This window comes from Neophocaena asiaeorientalis, unplaced genomic scaffold, assembly GCF_003031525.2.
Source record: "Neophocaena asiaeorientalis asiaeorientalis breed wild unplaced genomic scaffold, Neophocaena_asiaeorientalis_V1.1 scaffold504, whole genome shotgun sequence".
In the NCBI taxonomy this organism is placed as follows: domain Eukaryota; kingdom Metazoa; phylum Chordata; class Mammalia; order Artiodactyla; family Phocoenidae; genus Neophocaena; species Neophocaena asiaeorientalis.
This window is the reverse complement of record NW_020174438.1, coordinates 5,650,815-5,669,352: the sequence shown is the minus strand read 5'-3', so window position 1 is coordinate 5,669,352 and position 18,538 is coordinate 5,650,815. Positions and strand designations below refer to the sequence as shown.

General features: G+C 41.2%; 1 protein-coding gene across 5 annotated transcripts in view; it reads right to left on the bottom strand.

Annotated features, from left to right (window-relative positions):
• Positions 1–18,538, bottom strand: part of DENND2B (DENN domain containing 2B) — a 174,147-nt gene that overhangs the window by 135,709 nt on the left and 19,900 nt on the right. The window contains exon 1 of one of the 5 annotated variants that reach the window (XM_024757031.1): positions 17,998–18,074. The exons of the other annotated variants lie outside the window; for them this stretch is intronic. The gene's annotated coding sequence lies outside the window, so the exon portion shown is untranslated. Of the gene's footprint in view, positions 1–17,997; positions 18,075–18,538 lie in introns of those variants that run through there. 5 annotated transcript variants of the gene reach the window in all.

Here is an 18,538-nt window from a genome sequence, read left to right as displayed (position 1 = left end):
AATAGATGAATGTAATAAAAATAGAAATGATGCTACAGAAAAAGCTAATCAGAAAAAGATATAATATACAGAAAAAATTTTTAATGAAAGAAATAGATTCAAAGAATGCAAAAAATGACAATCATGAGAAGGGATGCAGCTCAGAGAACCACCTGCAAATAACAGAAATCTTTGAACAAATGACCTCAAATCTGTAATCAGAATTTTAACAGAAGCAAACTGTCCAGAAGTGATTAAAGAGTTTGGTCCGAAAATAAGATTACAGAATCCTAAACAAAATCAACAATGAGGAACTAACACTATGTATGACATTCTCATACCTTTTAAGTATGAAGAGAAGAAAAAACTCTACGTATGGAGAAGACCCAAATTTGACTTTCTTCCAGTTTTGCAGAGGATATAATTAAGGCCCAGATATGTATAAAAAGCTCTGAGAAAGTATTTCACCTCAAATTTTTTAACAAGATGAGAAGATGCCTTGAGAAAATGAAAACAAATTAAGAAATATACCCATCACATACCTCAAGTCCAAAATACAGATCAAAGAACAACTTTAAGTGAGACTTAAATGTTTTAAGTTTAAAAAATAAGATCAAATAGCCACAATCAACAATTTCTTATTAAAAAGATAAATAAAATGCTAAATAGGGAAATAACAATGGTCAAGAATAAGTCATTAGTAAAAATATACAAAAAGTAAGAAGCAACGGACAAGAGGAGAAGCAGTATCAGAACATGAAGATAAATTAACAAGTAATTTATACAATGTCAGTGACATTTACAGAAGAGGCATACCAACCAAATGCAAAGTGTGGGCATTGTGTAGATCCCCATGCAAACATCCAATTCAAGTAAAAGACATCTTTGAGACAACTGAGGACATTTGAATGTGGCCTGGGTAATAGATGATATTAAGGAATTGTTGCTAATTTTGTTAAATGTGATGAGAGTGGTTTTATATATTTTTTTTTTTTTTTTTTTAACTTGCACAAAATTTTTTTTTTTCTTTTTCAAATTCTTTTCCCAATTAGGTTGTTACAGAATATTGGGCAGAGTTCCCTGTGCTGTACAGCAGGTCCTTGCTGGTTATCCATTTTAAATATAGCAGTGCGTCCATGTCAATCCCAACCTCCCTAACTATCCCTCCCCGCTAACCCTTCCCCTGTGGTAATCATAAATTCATTAACTCTAAGTCTGTGAGTCTGTTTCCGTTTTGTAAATAAGTTCATTTGTATCATTTTTTTTTTAGATTCCACATATAAGTGATATCAAACAATATCTCTGGTGGTTATATACTTTTAAAGTCCTTATCAGTTAGATATGCTTTCTGAAATATTATTGGGTAAAATAACTCAAAATTCCAGAAATGATGAGAGAGTTAAATAAATAAAACAAAGTTGGCAAAATGTTGATAATATTTGATGCTGGATAAGAATATATGGGAAAATTTAAAGTTTTTTTAATTAACATATTTATTGGGCATCTACTAAGTATCAAGCTCTGCCTTGGTGTTATACACAGTGATAAAACGGCCTCAAGAAAGAAACACAGTAAAGTAAGTGTTCTTAACCTAGGGTTCACCTAGGCAAATATCTATGATTTCTATCAGTGACAAAGTCACAGGTAGTACTATTACTACTGTGCTCTATTGCCTATACTCATAATTAAAAGAAATACTAAATTTCAGTACGGGGGTCAGTGAAAATGATGATGTAATTTTTCTACCCAAGTTGCAGACCCTCTGAATTCTATCCATGAACCTCCAAGGATTACAACATTCTTCAAATATTCATTAAACATCTACAAGGTGACAGTCACTACTAGGCACTGGGGGTGCAAAGGTGAGGAGAATATAGTCTTTAAGCTACACAAATTAAAACAGTTTGGCATTATCACCATAACAGACAGACAGCCCAATGGAACAAAAGTCTAGAAACACACTTAGGTGTGTTTCTAGACTTTTGTTATATATATGAATTTATTATATGATTAAAATTGGCATTTTCAAAACAGTGGGGAAAGAATGGATTCTTTAACAAATAACATTAGGACAATTCCTTGGCAAAAATAAAGTTAGCAGAGTAGTTAAAGCATGGGCTCTGTGGTTCAAATACTTGAACCTGAATTCTGTCTTTGCCATTTACTAGCCAGGCAACAGTAAACAGGTCAATTTCACAGTGATACCAACAGAGAAAATAACAGTGCCGATATCACAGGTTTGTTGAATGTATTAAATGAGTCATTACATGTAAAGCATGTGCCTGGCATTAGTGTCTGGTGTATAATATGCACTCAAAAATATTAGCTATTACTATTATTTTATAACAGAATAAATTCCAGATTGAGTAAATATTAAAATTTTAAAAATGATACCATAAAAGAGGTAGAAGAATATATAATGGATATTTACTTAATCTTGCTGAGGGAAGATCTAAGAATGACACTACAGGTAAAAAATTTTTGTTAAAAGATTAATATATTTCACTACATTAAGTTACTTTAATTGTTTATATGTGGAAAGCAATAAAGTCAATTTATATAAATATATATATATATAAATATATATATATATATATATATATATATGTGTGTGTGTGTTGAGTCAATATCCCTAATATTAAGAGTTGGTAAAATCAGTAAAAATAAAATATAAAAATCATGAACATGTAAATCACAAAAGAAATACAATTAAATGGCATTAAACATATGAGAAAATATTCAACCTCAGTAGCAATCAAAGAAATGCAAATTAAACAATGCAATACCATTTTTATCTTATCAGATTTGCAAATATTACTTTCATTCTTTTCATTCTTTCATTCTTGGCAAGGATGGCTATAAACAGACACTCACTCACCCTAGCAGAAGTGTACACACCTTAAAGACTTTCTGGAGGGTGATTTGGCTAAATGCATCAAAAGCCCTTGAAAATGTTCATCTCTTTCATCTATCCATTTTACCTCTGAATGAATCCTCCAAAAAAATCAGGGAACTGCACTAAAATACAGGCATCAGGATGTTCATCACAGTGTTTTTATAATAGAAAAAATAGGGAAAAAATTAAATTTAAATAATAGGTTAAAGTGGATAAGTAGTATTTTATGAGTGCATATTTATTTATTTATTTGTTTTAAAGTGTTGGTACAGATTTTGGTATATATGTAAGCAATGGTCATCTCTGTATAGTAGAACTGTAGGTGATTCTTTTGTCTCTGTTTTCTAATTTTTCAAGAAAGAATATGAATTATTTGTATAAAACTAATTAGGGGGGGGAAATGCCCCATCCATGGGCTCTTAAAATTGATGAATAGAGAGAAAGACGTGTAAATAAGTAACTACCTATAATAATCATGCCTCCAGAGTGCTTTCTGCACTGGATTCTGTCTGGAGCTGAGTTTTAAAGGATGAATTTGCCAGGGAATGAAGTCAGAAGGCCAAGAGAATATCAAGCACAAAAAATGAAAGGGAATAAGAGCCTGTGTTGGCAAACCACAGGCCATTTCAGCATAGCAGGAAGGGGAGGCCATGTGTGAAGGACTTGAAGTAAAAGCCAGATGACAAAGATTTTTTAATGTCATGTTAAATAAGTTTGGAATTATCCTGTCAAAGAAGATTCAATAAAGAGCTTTTGTGATTCACTTACATGAAGATCAAGAAAAGGCAAAACAAATGGTAACAGAAGAGTGGTTAGGGCTAAGGATGCATATACTCGCTGGGAAGAGACAGAAAGCAACCTTCTGGGGCACTGAAAATGTCCTTGATCTGAGTGGTAGTTATATGGGCAAACACAAATGTTAAAGTCCATTAAGCTACATGCTTAATATCTGTGCCCTTTACTCTATGTTATTTCTCATAAAAAGGAAAGTTTTTAGCAAGGAAGTATGGTAAGTGACTTGTATTTTAGAAAGCTCACTCTGGGAGCAGCCTGGGAGATTGACTTAAGAAAATCCAGGGGCAGGCATTCTGAGACATTAAAGCTGCATTCCAGGAAGAAGATGGTTAAGACTTTAAATGGGTTAGAGGCAGCAAGAGAGCAAGGAGGACTTTTGAGAAATGGCGTGACAAGACTTTATGAGTGTGATTACTGAGAGAGAAGGAAAAGTCAGAGATTAGTCTGTAAAGGAGCTGGTGAATACAGGAGAAAAAAGAGCAGCTTTCCACAGATAAGTATTGAATCGGACAGTGTGAGGTGCTTGTGGATCATCCAGCTGTCCAATAGCAATAATTATATACACTAACTACATGCCAGGTAGTTCTGAGTACTTTACCTATATTATATTAATTCATTTTTAACCTCACAAAAACCTTATGAGGTACCCACTATTATTACCCCATTTTACGGATGAGGAAACTGAGGCACAGAGAGGTTAAATGACTTGTCCAGGACCAGATATAAGTGGTGGAAAAAGGATTTGAACCTAGGCCATCTGGCTCAAGAGTTCAGGCTCTTAAGGTGACCACTGAGATATAGGTGATATAGTCTCTCACACAAAGGAAATAGTTGAATCCCTGGGGATAGCTGAGATCTCACAGGAAGACAGTATGCAAAAATACAGAATAACATGCTTCTTATTGTTGTCACAAGGGTTAAATGAGATGACATTTGTAAAACTCTTAGTGATACAGAGGTCTCAGAGTCAGCACTCAGTCAAAGGAGTCTATTAAGGATAATTCTTTTTTTTTTCTGCGGTACATGGGCCTCTCACTGTTGTGGCCTCTCCCGTTGCGGAGCACAGGCTGCAAACGTGCAGGCTCAGCGGCCATGGCTCACGGGCCCAGCCGCTCCGCGGCATGTGGGATCTTCCCAGACCGGGGCACGAACCCACGTCCCCTGCATCGGCAGGCAGACTCTCAACCACTGCGCCACCAGGGAAGCCCAAGGATAATTCTTCAACAAGATAATATCATACAAAAGGGACTGACTGGGTTAGAATAAAAGAAGTTTAAGGGACATAACAACCAGATATAGCATGTGGTTATAGGTTCAATGTTGGTACGGAAAAAATGACAGGATGCTTGAGGATCAATGGGGAAATCTGAAACATGGCCTGGGAATTAGTTAAAATATAAATTCACTGAACAGGAAAAGTGGAAATAATTTAAAAATAAGATAGAATGAAATACAGTATGTATAGTGTGATCTTGCTTTGGTGAAAAACAAAGAATACAAATATGTACATAGATATGCTTAGAGAAAGTTCTAGAAGAGGGTGCACAAAGATGTTAACAGTGGTGATCTCTGGGTGTTGGGAAAGTGAAGGTTTTAATTTTTTTTATAATTTACTACAATACACATATTTATATATATGTGTGTATATATATACTTTTTTTAATATTTATTTACTCATTTATTTATTTGGCTGCTCTGGGTTTTACTTGTGGTGTGCAGGACCTTCAGTGCGGCATGCAGGATCTTTAGTTGCGGCATGCGTAATCTTTCACTTGCAGCATGCAGGCTCTTAGTTGTGGCACGTGGGATCTAGTTCCCTTACCAGAGATCAAACCTGGGCCCCCTGCATTGGGAGCACTGAGTCTTATCCACTGGACCACCAGGGAAGTCCCACATATTATATTTTTAAAAGAACCAATTTAAAGTTGAAGATAAAGATAATTTTATATTTTGTAGTTCTCTATTAAAGAAGCCCACAGACACGAAGAAAGCAGAGCAAACCTCAGACAGTACACAAGCTAGCTCCAGATGCCAAGCAAAGGAAGAGAAAACAACCTCACTCCAGATGGCAATCCAAAGATTCAATAAAACACTCCTCTTTTGCAACTGTCTTCTTTTGTTCTGAGCAGCTGCTTTTTCGAAACGATGGGAAAATTTAGCATGATTGCCTCCCTCTCATTTGTGTCATTCATTCTACGAAAACAAGACACCATGCCCCTCTCAGCAACCCCAAAGAGCCAATGAAGCAGGCAGAAGTGAAGGGTCAGAGAAATACCAAACTCTGCATGCCCAGTGTCTACAACACAGGCAAAGCAACTTTCAGAGGAAGGAAAAAAGTTCCCGTGGAAAAGGCTCTTCTTAGGGATCACATGGGCAAAAGAAATTCTCCTGGAAAGACTGCAAACTTACAGGTTTCATCAGGAAGTGCTGCCCTTAATGGAATTTCCCAAACTTAATGCAAAGAAGCTAATTTTCATTTCTCTTAAATTTAAAGACAGGGCCAGGGACAGAGGTAAGGGAGAGAGGGGAGTGCCCAGTGTGGGTAGAACAAATGAAGGAGGTACAGTACTGCTGACAACACTCCCCTCTTGGCCAGGAATCCCAGCAAACTGGAAGCTACCAGATCTACCTGGCAAATTCCAGTCAACCAGTTGAGGACCCTCACCAATTCTTACTTTTCTTCAAAACTGTCTCAGCATTCAGCATATTGGCTGTTACACAGTACACATCCAACAAATGAATGCAAGCATAAGTGAACAGTCTGAACTAACTGAGATCTTACGGACTGAGCCATATAACCTTGGGGGCTTAAAGACCTTAATGCAAAATAGAACCAAATGTTAATATTCTATATTAATAACATTTGATGCAATATGATCAAAAGATTAAAGCTCCAATGTTCAGCACAGTATCTGGTGTTTAATAGGCCCTGCTCAACAAGTATCTGTTGAATGCTGAATACCCTAGGATTTTTTTCTGCAACCCAAACTCTCAGATCCAGTATGAGATATTATTTGAAGGTCTGTGTTCTCACTTCTTGCTGACTTTTAAAGTTTTTCCTTAGAGATGGAAAAAGATTCCTGAGGATGGAAAAAACTTTTAAAGTATCACACCCTGAAAGCTTTTTGCTAGGCAAAAAAGGAAAGGAAAGGCATTCTCAAAGAAAGAATACCTGAGCCAAAACTTGTAGCTATGACTGGAAAACAGTGTGCAGTGAGTGTGCTGTGGTTCAGGTGTAGACATTATCAGAAGTGGCAGGAGATACAGCTAGAAAGATTGGCTCTGAAATATAAAGGGATTGTAATCTCCTTCATCTCTGAATTCCCCAAAGCACTTAACACGGTGCCTAATATGAAATCAGTGCTCAGACGCTCGGTAGGATGGATAGAGGCATGCAAAACCTGAGCAAGCTTTTCAGCCTGGCTCAACACTGTTACAATCAGTAATAACCTCGTATCTTCATCTAATGTTAATGAATTGCTTTTTATAATGCTCAGAAAATAATTTACCCACTGACACTTTGAAATACAAACATCTGTGATTCATATGTGAATAAACCTGACTTGCTGGAAAAGTCTGTCATTCCTCAACTAATAATAAATGCTCACTGAAACTACAGTTAATTTTATAATACCTCCCTTAGAAGAATTTGTATTAACTCTTTTCTTTGAAAATGTCTAAAAAGGAATGTTCCTTTCTGGTCCAAAATCTTGTTACAACATAAAAAATTAAAATAAAAAAAACCTCTCAGATTTTTTGATGCCATAAATAAATAAATAAATAAATAAAATATCATACCCTGTGCCAATTCACTGGCCTGGTAAGGACTGTATCAATCTGTTCTCATCAGCTCTGGTTGAAAATTTATGTGGACTACATGTATGGGCCTGGGCTTTATTGCAACCCATCCACCCAAAGCATTTGTGGGCCCAGGATGCAGGTCTTAACTTTCATCAGCCTCCTGAGTCCTAAGAAAACAGTGCAAAGCTGGGGTCCCTGGAGGCCTGACTCCCCAGACACAGCACAGCTCCTCTGACAGAGAGGCCCAGGCCCTCTCTTAGAAGCTGCTCCCATTCATTGTCCGTCTGTTCCTCCTGCCCTTCCCCATCCCCTCCATCACTGTTTTCACACTGGTATAGTGTTATCTTCTATCCCTACTTTGCTAACCTGGCTTGGCTTCTTTAAGAGGAATTATCATTTAGATACTAAAATGTCATTTACAACCATGTACAGAATTAAGGTAAAATACCAGTTCTCCAGGCTTTTTACTCCCAAACTCTCTTAAAAACCTAGGTACACACATCTTACCAAAGGATTACATGTCATCTTCAAAAACCACGAATTTCCAAAAACAAGAAAAAAAACTGAAATGCTACTAGGCCCCTAACTACACTAATACCTGGATCGTTACAAGGGCCTCCTAACTCCTCAAGGCTCCACTTTTCTTCCTCAATTCCAATCCATTTTCTATACTACCAATTATGTCACCTTCATTGGAGAAAAAAGACAGGGCAAGACTTAAAGCATTTTCACATGCCTCCCTGTCATTCTGAATTTAAAGTCTTCACGATAACATTCAAGATCCTCCAGGATCTGGTCTTTACTTTATTCAGCTTCCCATATCTCCCATGTACCTCTTGTATAAACCTTCTGATTCAGTTAGGATGGCCTAATTTCCATGGCAATTTCTATCCCACACAAGCCAACATCACTGTATAGAGGAAAGAGAGTTGACCTAGGAAACTTAATACCTGGATTCCAGAGACATTTCTGACATACACTAGTTGTGTACCTTTGGATAAGTCCTTCACATCTCTGGGCTCAGTTTCCCTGTCTATAAATAGGAAGATTGAGCCAGATCATCTTAATAATCCTCCCAGGTTAAAAAAATTACACTATGGTACTTCCCTGGTGGCACAGTGGTTAAGAATCTGCCTGCCAACGCAGGGGACATGGGTTCAAGCCCTGGTCCAGGATGATCCCACATGCCCCGGAGCAACTAAGCCCATGCGCCACAACTACTGAGCCTGTGCTCTAGAGCCCACGAGCTACAACTTCTGAAGCCCACGTGCCACAACTACTGAAGCCCACGCACCTAGAGCCCGTGCTCTGCAACAAAGAGAAGTCACCGCAATGAGAGGCCCGCACACCGCAACGAAGAGTAGCCCCCGTTCACCGCAACTAGAGGAAGACCGCATGCAACAATGAAGACCCAACACAGCCAGAAATTAATTAATTAATTTTTTAAAACTACTCTATGATTCCTATATGACCAACTAAATCCATCTCTCCTTCAAAGTCTGCAAGTCCTCTGTGAATTTTCTCTAAGCACTCCAGTCCACAATACTCTCTCTTCTCTGAACTCCTATGTCTGGAATTCAAAATAAATCAAACAATGTATTCATTCAACTAAGATTTTCTGAGCATTTTCTTGGCCAGATATTATGGCAAAGCCTTGGTAATAAACATAAAGCCAAGTAAGACCCAGACCTGTATGTATCACCTGTATATCCCTTTCCTCTCCACTATTTTTTATCCAAGTAATGTTAAACATGAACACAAAATGCATATGACACCATTTATTCATTTAACAAATATTTAAGGAAAACTTTCCATGTCCTGTTCTAAAAAGTAAAGATACCAGGAAACAGATGGACCAACTCCCTAACCTCATGGCGTTTGTTTATTTTTGTAAAAGCAGACAGGAAAAACACGCAAATATGTAATGTAATTTTAGGAAGAAAAACAAAGCAAGCATTAAAGATTGACTGAGAGTAGTTTACATCGGATGGTCAGGGAAAGCCTCCCCGAGGAGGTGCATTTGAGCCGACACTTGAATGAAGTGAGGGTGCAGATGAGCAATATTCAAGAAGCGCATCCCAGGTGCAGGGCCAAGGCTCTGAGACAGAAGAGATGGGGGAAGGCGAAGAGCTGGTGGGAGGGCTAGGAGTTAGAGCACATAAGGACTTGGTAGTAAATGTGAATTCTATTTCTGAGTGTGATGGGCAGGATTCCTTATAAGGGCTAAAGAAGGGGACGAACATAATACTTAGGTTGCCATGGGAAGAAGGGACAGGGGTAGAGGAGTTCAGGACCAGTTAGAAGGCTAAACAGAACCAGTTAAGGGCTTGGCATCCAGTCTCCAACTAAGTTCACGTCTTGACTCTCCAGTTTATGAACTGTGTGATCTCAAAAAAGTTCATTTCTCTGACCTCAGTTTCCACATCTTTAAGTGAGGGTAATAGTACCTACATCACCAAGTTGTCCGAAGATTAAACTAATGCATGTAAAGCCCCTAGAACAGAGTCTGGCACAAAGTAAACATTCCATGAACGCTAGTACTTTAAAGCCATGGGATCACCTAAGAAAAGTGCAGATAGAGAAGAAAAGGGGGCTGGAGCCTGAGCCCTGGGGCACTCCAACATCTCCAAAGGCCTCCATTCAACCCAAGGCTTTTCCATAAACCTGCAATGTCCTAAGCCTTGTCTGGGGCCCCAAAGGCCCTGTATGTAACTCACAATTTAAAACTTGATAACTTAATACTTTATAGAGTTCTTTAGGCGACAATTATATTTTCTAAGTTCAGGGTTGTTTTTTTTTGTTTTTATCACATACTTGTATACCCACTACCATGCTTGGCACAGAGTCAGACACTTGTGGACACATCACGTAAGTTAAAAATTTTTAAGTCAATATATTATTATATTTTTCTCTTAAGGAAGAAAACTTCTTCATCTTCTTCAAGGAATGATGTGGATTATAAGATATCTTTAGTATCACACCATCATCCAACCATCAGGCCCATCTTGCTAGAGATAGTCACAATGGCCAAAGCACCTGCCACGCCATTTTCCCTTCTGACTCCCAATCCTTATGCTTTGTGTATAAACTTTTCTGTCTCCTCTTTCCTGGAGATTTGCCTAGGTGTAAAAGTCTCTCCTATCTGGCAACATGTCACACTCAGGCCCCTGGCCCCCAGTCCCCATAGCCCTAAAGAATTCTGGACACTGAAGCCAAATTATTCCTTAAAAAAACAACAGCATCAAAACTTAGGTGAAAAGAGGGAAAGAAAATGGGCAGAAGCCAAATACACATCCAGAGAATCATCTAGGAGGGCTCCTTCCACCAATGCACAGGTGTCACAATGCCTCTGGCTAGTGACTCTGAGTATTTATAAAATGACCTCAAGTGATACGAGTTTCCAACAGAATGGTAAAAGTCAATGAGGGGGGAAAAGAAGTTCTAAGAGTTTATTTCTTTATAGAGTTTATTTCTTTCTGTGGAAAGACAATTTCCACAGAACTATATGCCCTTCTGGGTTTTTTTTGTTTGTTTTTTTTTTGTGGTACGCGGGCCTCTCATTGCTGTGGCCTCTCCCATTGCGGAGCGCAGACCCAGCGGCCATGGCTCACGGGCCCAGCTACTCCGCGGCATGAGGGATCCTCCCGTACCGGGGCACGAACCCACGTCCCCTGCAAAGGCAGGCGGACTCTCAACCACTGCGCCACCAGGGAAGCCCTGCCTTCTGTTTCTCTTCATTGTCCCACCCACCTTCCTCCCCACGCCCCCAGCGCTGGTGATAACCACAGAAAATAATGCTGACCCACCAGGACCAACTCTTGATGTGGCTTCAACCACATCTGCGCCTCAGATCCTGAGATCTGCCCCTGGGCCCCCAGGGCCCAGTAATAGTGACAAGGATATGGGAACTATGTCGGCGATTTGAATGTGGGCAGAGCTGAGCACATGAAACTGCTTCCAAATTGGCTTTCTCACTCATATCTAAACCTGGAACAGACAAAAGGCTGCTAAATGTTATTTTACCAATACCTTTCAGCAAAGCTATTTCTAACTAATTTGGACCACTGAGCTACTTATGGGGGTTTTAAAAATGGTCCATCTGAAATAAGATACAAAGTGTCCTCTGCCCATCTCCCATGACTCTGCTATCACTTTCCGTATAAACACTTTGGTACTAAATTCTATTCTAATTCAAGGCAGTGACCTGTCAAAACACAGATGTGGAGGGAAAAAAACAGCAAAACAAAACCCTCACTGCTGTTATCTCTGATTAATTGTACATTAAGGACTCAAATGAACACTCTGACCTTAAATCCCATTTTTCCATGCTCTTCCTAACCCTATACAGCACTAAATATTCATTTGTAAGCTGGTTTTCTTCATCCCTAGGTCTCTGTGTATAGAATCTAATGTCCACTGAGAAGCAAAAGCTTTGATTCCCCTCCCATAGCAGTACAAAATTTCAGGAGAACTTCCATTCCCTTTGGATCCCAGTGTTAGGATCACTCTGGTTTGTGTAGAAGCCCCTCGGTTCTAAGCACCTAGAATCCATCCCTGGCTCAAGTGGCAAGGCCAGACTTTCAGGAAAAACTTCTCCAGGCAATCCTTACTACTAACGCACTGGGCACTTTCTAATGCAGGAGATATTACACTAAGTGGAGTTCCCGGCAACAGTATACGTAACCTAACATGACTAATAGCAAAAATAACTGACGGCGACCCGTTCACTCACTAGAAAATACATGCCCACATGCTGAGCCTCTTTATCAGGGGTCATCTCAGCATCTAGAGCAGAAGCCAGAGTGATGTACAAACAGCCACTTCCCCATAGCAGTAATCCAATCGGGGGTATCCAAAAATTACTTCCCATCTGACTTCTTAACTCTACCCACTAATCAATTCATCAAACACCTAATATTAAGCATGTTCACTGAAGAAAAGCAATAAGAGAACAAACAGATGCTTGAAAGCACTAGCCAGTGCTTTGTCCATAGCAGATATTCAATAACATTAGTTGAACACCAGAGTGTACAAATGGTAGCAATACAGAGTGCTCCCTTGAAGACCAGTGTCTGACAAAATGTCCCAAGACACTGACTCCTTCACTAGAGGCTATATCTACTCCAATCTAGCCTTCGAGAAAGGGAAGAGTAGGGAGAAGGGGGAAAAAAACCTACAAATATCTATATTCAAACTTGTCTTTAGCTAAATTAACACCAAGATCCCAACTTCATGTCAAAGAAAGACAAAAAGCCACCAACATTGACACTTGTCCACTCAAAGCAGTTTCCAGAACACTGACAATCAGGACTCTCAGCATGTTCTAATCACTATGGCCCTTTATCACAAGAGGTCCATTAAAAAGGGTTTTCTTTCTTATGCTATTAATAAAGGGTTAAGCAGATTATTTCTATCATATTTGCTTGGGGGTCCTAAATTCCAGTTTGAACAAATGATTCCCACACTTCTAGAAAGGCCTTAATTGGGTTAGTCTGGTACTTTTAGTGCAATCTTGCAAAGGCTGGATTCTTTTTAAGTCCTTAAAGGACTTGGGCAAAATTCTTTTGGTGATAATTTTTTTTAAAAAGATCATCTCCCGAGTTTACATATGTTCCACAATTACTCATGCTGATAGGGGAGAAAAAAAGCACATTTTATTTCCAAAAGGCTCCCTTCAATCTGAAAGCTCTAATTGCCAACATATCTGATATTGACTTCCTGCATAAAACAACACACAAAACAACAAGTATAATCATCGGTCTAAAAAGCAAGACTTAAACGGAGAAAGCTCAGCTTGTTTAGCCAGAGAAAGGGAAGGGAAGGATGGGTACAGAAGGAACAATCTGCACTTTTGGTAGCTGACGTTAGGGTCCAGGAAAGACAGTTTGTCCACTCTGCGAACAACTATGCATTGAAGAGGGATGGGAAAACAGTAAAAGTAAGAAACACTAAAAGAAAACTCAGGCTAACGACAAGGAGATAATCTGTGATCATCAGTCTGGAAAGCTCAGAAAACATTTCCTGGAGAGGTTGTGAAGTCTCTTGAGAGAGAGCAAATCTCTTGAGAAAAATTTAAGGATATTTGGAGATGGAGTGGGTTAAAATAGTCAAGTGGTTCTACTACACTACGAGATTACATCTGAGTATCAAAAGGATATTCTAGTCTTATTTTTCTAAGCTTTTAGCTATCTTAGAAAATCTAAATCATTCCTTTAATAAATTATAAAAATGACAGATGCTTACGAAATATAAAAACATTAACAACTGTGTAAGCAATGAGCCACAAATGCAACCAAACATCTCTGACATTTAAACAAGAGCACTGCCGAAGTCTCCCTTCTGAGACCTCAACTCCCAAAACTAACCTCAAGAGCATTCTCACAGAAATCCATACCAAAAGATCACCAGTAACTAACAATGAGATCTGCCATTCTCTGGAGAGAATCCTAGATGGTTTTCCTTTCTCATCTATAACCACAGGCCACAGATAAAACAAAATGGCTTTCAGGTGATACAAGATACAAAATGGGAGAAGGAACCAAGGGATTTATCAGGGCATGAACTACAGTTCATCCTGGGAGACTACCCTGATCTAGAAGAAATAGATAAACTGAGCTAAGAAATCCCTCCAACATCGAATTCCAGACACTTCTAAATAAATGGCAAAGCTGGAACCTTAACCCATATCTTTGGACTCTAAATCCCCTACACCAAGAGGTCACATTCCTCAGAGGTCCAAAACCCAAACTGAGTCATGTCCTGACACATTTAGAGGTGCTGGTGAGAATTTTACACACCAAAGCCTCATTCAATAGGGCAAGCTCTCCGGTTAGAGGCTCCTAAAGGTAAAAATGGATTTGGAGAACTGAGATCAAATTTTGGTTTTGCAGGTTTTTTTGTTTTTTTTTTTTTCCTGCGGTACGCGGGCCTCTCACTGCTGTGGCCTCTCCCGTTGCAGAGCACAGGCTCCGGACGCGCAGGCTCGGCGGCCATGGCTCACGGGCCCAGCCGCTCCGCGGCATGTGGGATCTTCCCGGACCGGGGCACGAACCCGTGTCCTCTGCATCGGCAGGCGGACTCTCAACCACTGCGCGGCCAAGGAAGCCCTGCAGTTTTTTATTTTACAAAAAAACATGGTTGACTCTAACATTAGTTAAAACTTCTTTAGTTGACAAACTTGATTTTTCCGTCAGCTGCCCTTTTTTGTGCAGCCTCCTGTTACCTGATATTCCTTGGCCTAAGAACCAAGTCTTCAGAGCACTGACACATTCAGAGGAGGAAAAGGCCTAGAGGTTGCACAAGGAAGAGCAAGAAATCTAGATTGTATTCATTCAAAGTGGGAGACAATTCCAACAAAATGGCTCCACCCACTGCTGCCCTTCCTGAGCCCATTATCTGCAGAGAATCAAAGGGCCTGCCTATAAACTTGGATAGTCAATGGCCCTGTAAGCTCCCTAGCTGTACACATGAATAACACAATTAACTGGTAAGAAATGTGGCCAGGTAGAAAGAGCTTTGCACATCCCTAAATCCTGGCTTTCCTATCCCTTCTAAATTCCCACACAGTAACTACGCCAAGGCATCCTATTGCTCCTCCATAACAAAAAGTGAAATAAATGTACATTTTCTCCTAATTGGTTTTATTAATAAGAAAGGTAATCTCAATTCATTTTTACCTTGCTAGTGCCAAGTTTTAAAATTCAGCATTTATGGGCTTCCCTGGTGGCGCAATGGTTGAGAGTCCGCCTGCCGATGCAGGGGACACGGGTTTGTGCCCCAGCCCGGGAAGATCCCACATGCCGCGGAGTGGCTGGGCCCGTGAGCCATGGCCGCTGAGCCTGTGCGTCCGGAGCCTGTGCTCCGCAACGGGAGAAGCCACAACAGTGAGAGGCCCGCGTACCGCAAAAAAAAATTCAGCATTTATAAGAAGCAACAGAACGTTGGGGGGAAAAGGGCATCTCAACTTAAACATCTTTAGGGCAGAGGCCCTAGTTTGGGAGCTCAACTTTGCCACTTAGGAAAGGCTTTTAAACAAATTACAACATTGATCTACATCCCAGGGTAGTCAGGAAAGAAAAAAAAATTTTAACCAAAGCATTGAAAAACACATGGGGAACATAAATGACAAACCGGCAGTCGTGCTGCTCCGCATACACATTCCATGTCAACGCTCACCTGCTGGGACCCAGCTCTTCTCTGATCCCTGGCAGCCCTGTGGTCTGTGCAACCCATTCTTACCTAGTGAACAAAGCCATCGAAGGATATGGGAAACGGGGCAGGAATTTACACACCCAGATATCCTGACTACACTCACTTTCTTTAACCCGCTAATTAAGAACTACATCTTGCACTTTACCTAAGATGAGTGTGTCACATTCCTGTACACAGATGTCACATTAATCTAAAAACATTGCCCATCACTTCTTTTCTCAAAAATCTTTAAAAGCTAGACAATGTTACAGGATAAAGTTCCAGCTCCTGAGCCAGAATTCAAGCTGACCAGTCTGCTTCAACTGAACCTGCCATTGCCATTGTGGAAGGCAGCTGGGGAAGCACAAGCTTTAGAATCAGACCTCAGGGAGCTGGAATTCCAGCTCTACCTCTTACTATTTGTGTGATCTTGAACAGGTTACTTATCTTTTTGATCATCTCTCTTTAAAACAAGAACAGCAATACCTACTTCATAGCACTAGAAGATGGAAGAGAGAACATGGCATATGGCACAGAGTAGATGCTCAGTAAGCATCACTTCTTTCCCTAGCTCCAATCCAAAAGGTCGACTCTCTCTTCTCTTGAAAATTCTCCCCATCAACTTTCCACTAATTTCAGAACCATGCTTTGTTTCAATGCCTAATTGAAATCTTTTCTCTTCTATGAAACTACCCTGGCTCATAATCATTTTCTCCTCTGAGCTTCTATAGTTCTTATAGTCTAAGCCAATGGATCTAAAATTTTTATTGTTCTCTTATGTGTCACTCCTCTTTCCCCGATGAGTCCACCAACCCAAGAGCAAAGTTTTTATCAATTGTCAAGCCAATAACAATTTAAGTGTTCAATGAAAAATACTTTGAAGATTCAGTTGCCTTGGGGTTGTCTACCAATAATGGTTGCCCTTCTGGCCCAATTAGGGGATAATACCACTTCCCACATACACTTGACCAAATCTCACCCGTATCTTGGAGAGTTTTTCCAAGGGTAATATTTATTGGGTAAATGAAAATGAAGCCTTAATCTATGTAGTCACAGGGGGACTCTCAGCCAAGCTGGCAGAGTCCAAGATGCTTTAATTCACTCCATGCATTCAACAGGTTTTTTTGAGCCCTTGCTTTGTGCTGCCCTTAATTCAGCATGGGAGACAGATTAACAGCAATCTGGTCTCTACCTTTGATTAGCTTTCTGGAACCTGGACTATTTCTGATACATTAGAAACTCCTATTTCTGAAAAATCTCATCAGTGAAGGGATTCACTTTCTGAAAATATTACTTGGAGAAAAAAACAAACAAACAGTAATATAGTCACTTGGGTTTTAACCTTGTGGCCTGTCCTAAGATGGCCAATTGACGTATGTGCACATAAGGGATAGCTCAAAACAGCCCTGGAGATGGGATAATGACCCCTTCACCATTCCCAAGACCCTGTGGTCCAAACAGCAGAAACACCTGCATGGGGATAAAAGCAAGAGCTGGACTAAGGCAGCATTAAGGCCAATTCTCTCACTTAGTTAAGTTGTTTTACTCAGGTTCAAATAATTATAAACCGCAGTCTCATACAGACCACAGGAAAATGCAATAATCTCTCTTTAGAAACACTTGAAAACGTTCAGTCTCTTGAACTCTACAAACTACTGAATTCTTTAATAAGGTGGCATAAAACGTTGGCTGAAGTGTGGTCCTTTAGTCTTGGGTCACTTAAAAATACACTTTTAATACTTAGTGCACTTCAGAACAAGGGTGAGAAAGGAAAGGTAATCAAAGTAATAGACTGCGAAGTTCATTTTCCTTTGTTTGAGTTGTGTGTGTGTGTTCTTGAAGGAGCCCGCACACAAACTACCACAGCTCCAGGTAAGAGCTGCAGAGCAGCCCGGGCGCGTCCAGGGGCTCGCACAGAGTCCACTCCCAGGACCGCTCGGACTTCGGGCTCCTCGTCGCACACCACAGCTCTGCACTTCCCCAGACCCTTGGCTCCATGTTCCCCACCCCTAACTGCGCGCCCCAGCGGAGCCGGGAAGTAGGGCTAGCCACGAGCGTCCGGAGGGCAGCCCCCAACAGCCCAGCTCGTCTGCGCCTTCAGAGGCCCCCGAACGCAAACACTCCCAGAGCTGGAACACCTCCGGGGCGAGGAGTGGTGAATAGCGGGAAAAGGGCTAGGACTGCAGCGGCAGGGCAGGGCGCGGCAGAGGCAGAGCCGGAACCGGCGGCCCTCCTGCCCGCCACCCGGCCTGGAGCAAGGGCACTGGGACAAGCAAGCAACCTCCCAGCGAGAAGACGGGCAGGGAAAGCCGGGGCGGCGGCCCGGACGCACTTACCTCTGCGCTCCCCAGCCAGGCTGGGCGCTCGCACGGATGGGGGCTTGACTGCAGCCGCGCAGCCCGGAGGAGGAGCCGCTCCGGGAAAGAGGGCGGTCGTCGGGCGGGCATCCGCGCCCAGAGCTGCGGCCGGGCTGGAGGGAGAGGGAAGGGAGGGAGCACAGATTTGAGTGGAGGGGGGCGTGGAGGAGGTGTGCCTCCACCCGAGACAGAAAGGGTGGGCTGCTGGAGCCTGGCGGAGGGGGTGTGCTCGGAGGCTCTGGAGGGAACAAGAAAACCGCGCTGAGAGTGCGCAAAGGGGGAAGGGAGGGCGCTGGGGATGGGAAGACAGGGCTCGGGGGCAGGGTGAGGAGTTGGTCCTCAAACTGGACCGGCCCTCACCTCGGACCATCCGACCAAGAATTGTCTGGGTCTGGAGCAAAGCACAAGGGGGTCTGAAACTTTATGTCATTTTCTCATACACACGTGACCCCCCCTGCAGTCCAGATGGTTTCAATCACTGGAGGAAAAAAGCGGCTCTGCTGGTATGCATGAAAAGCCG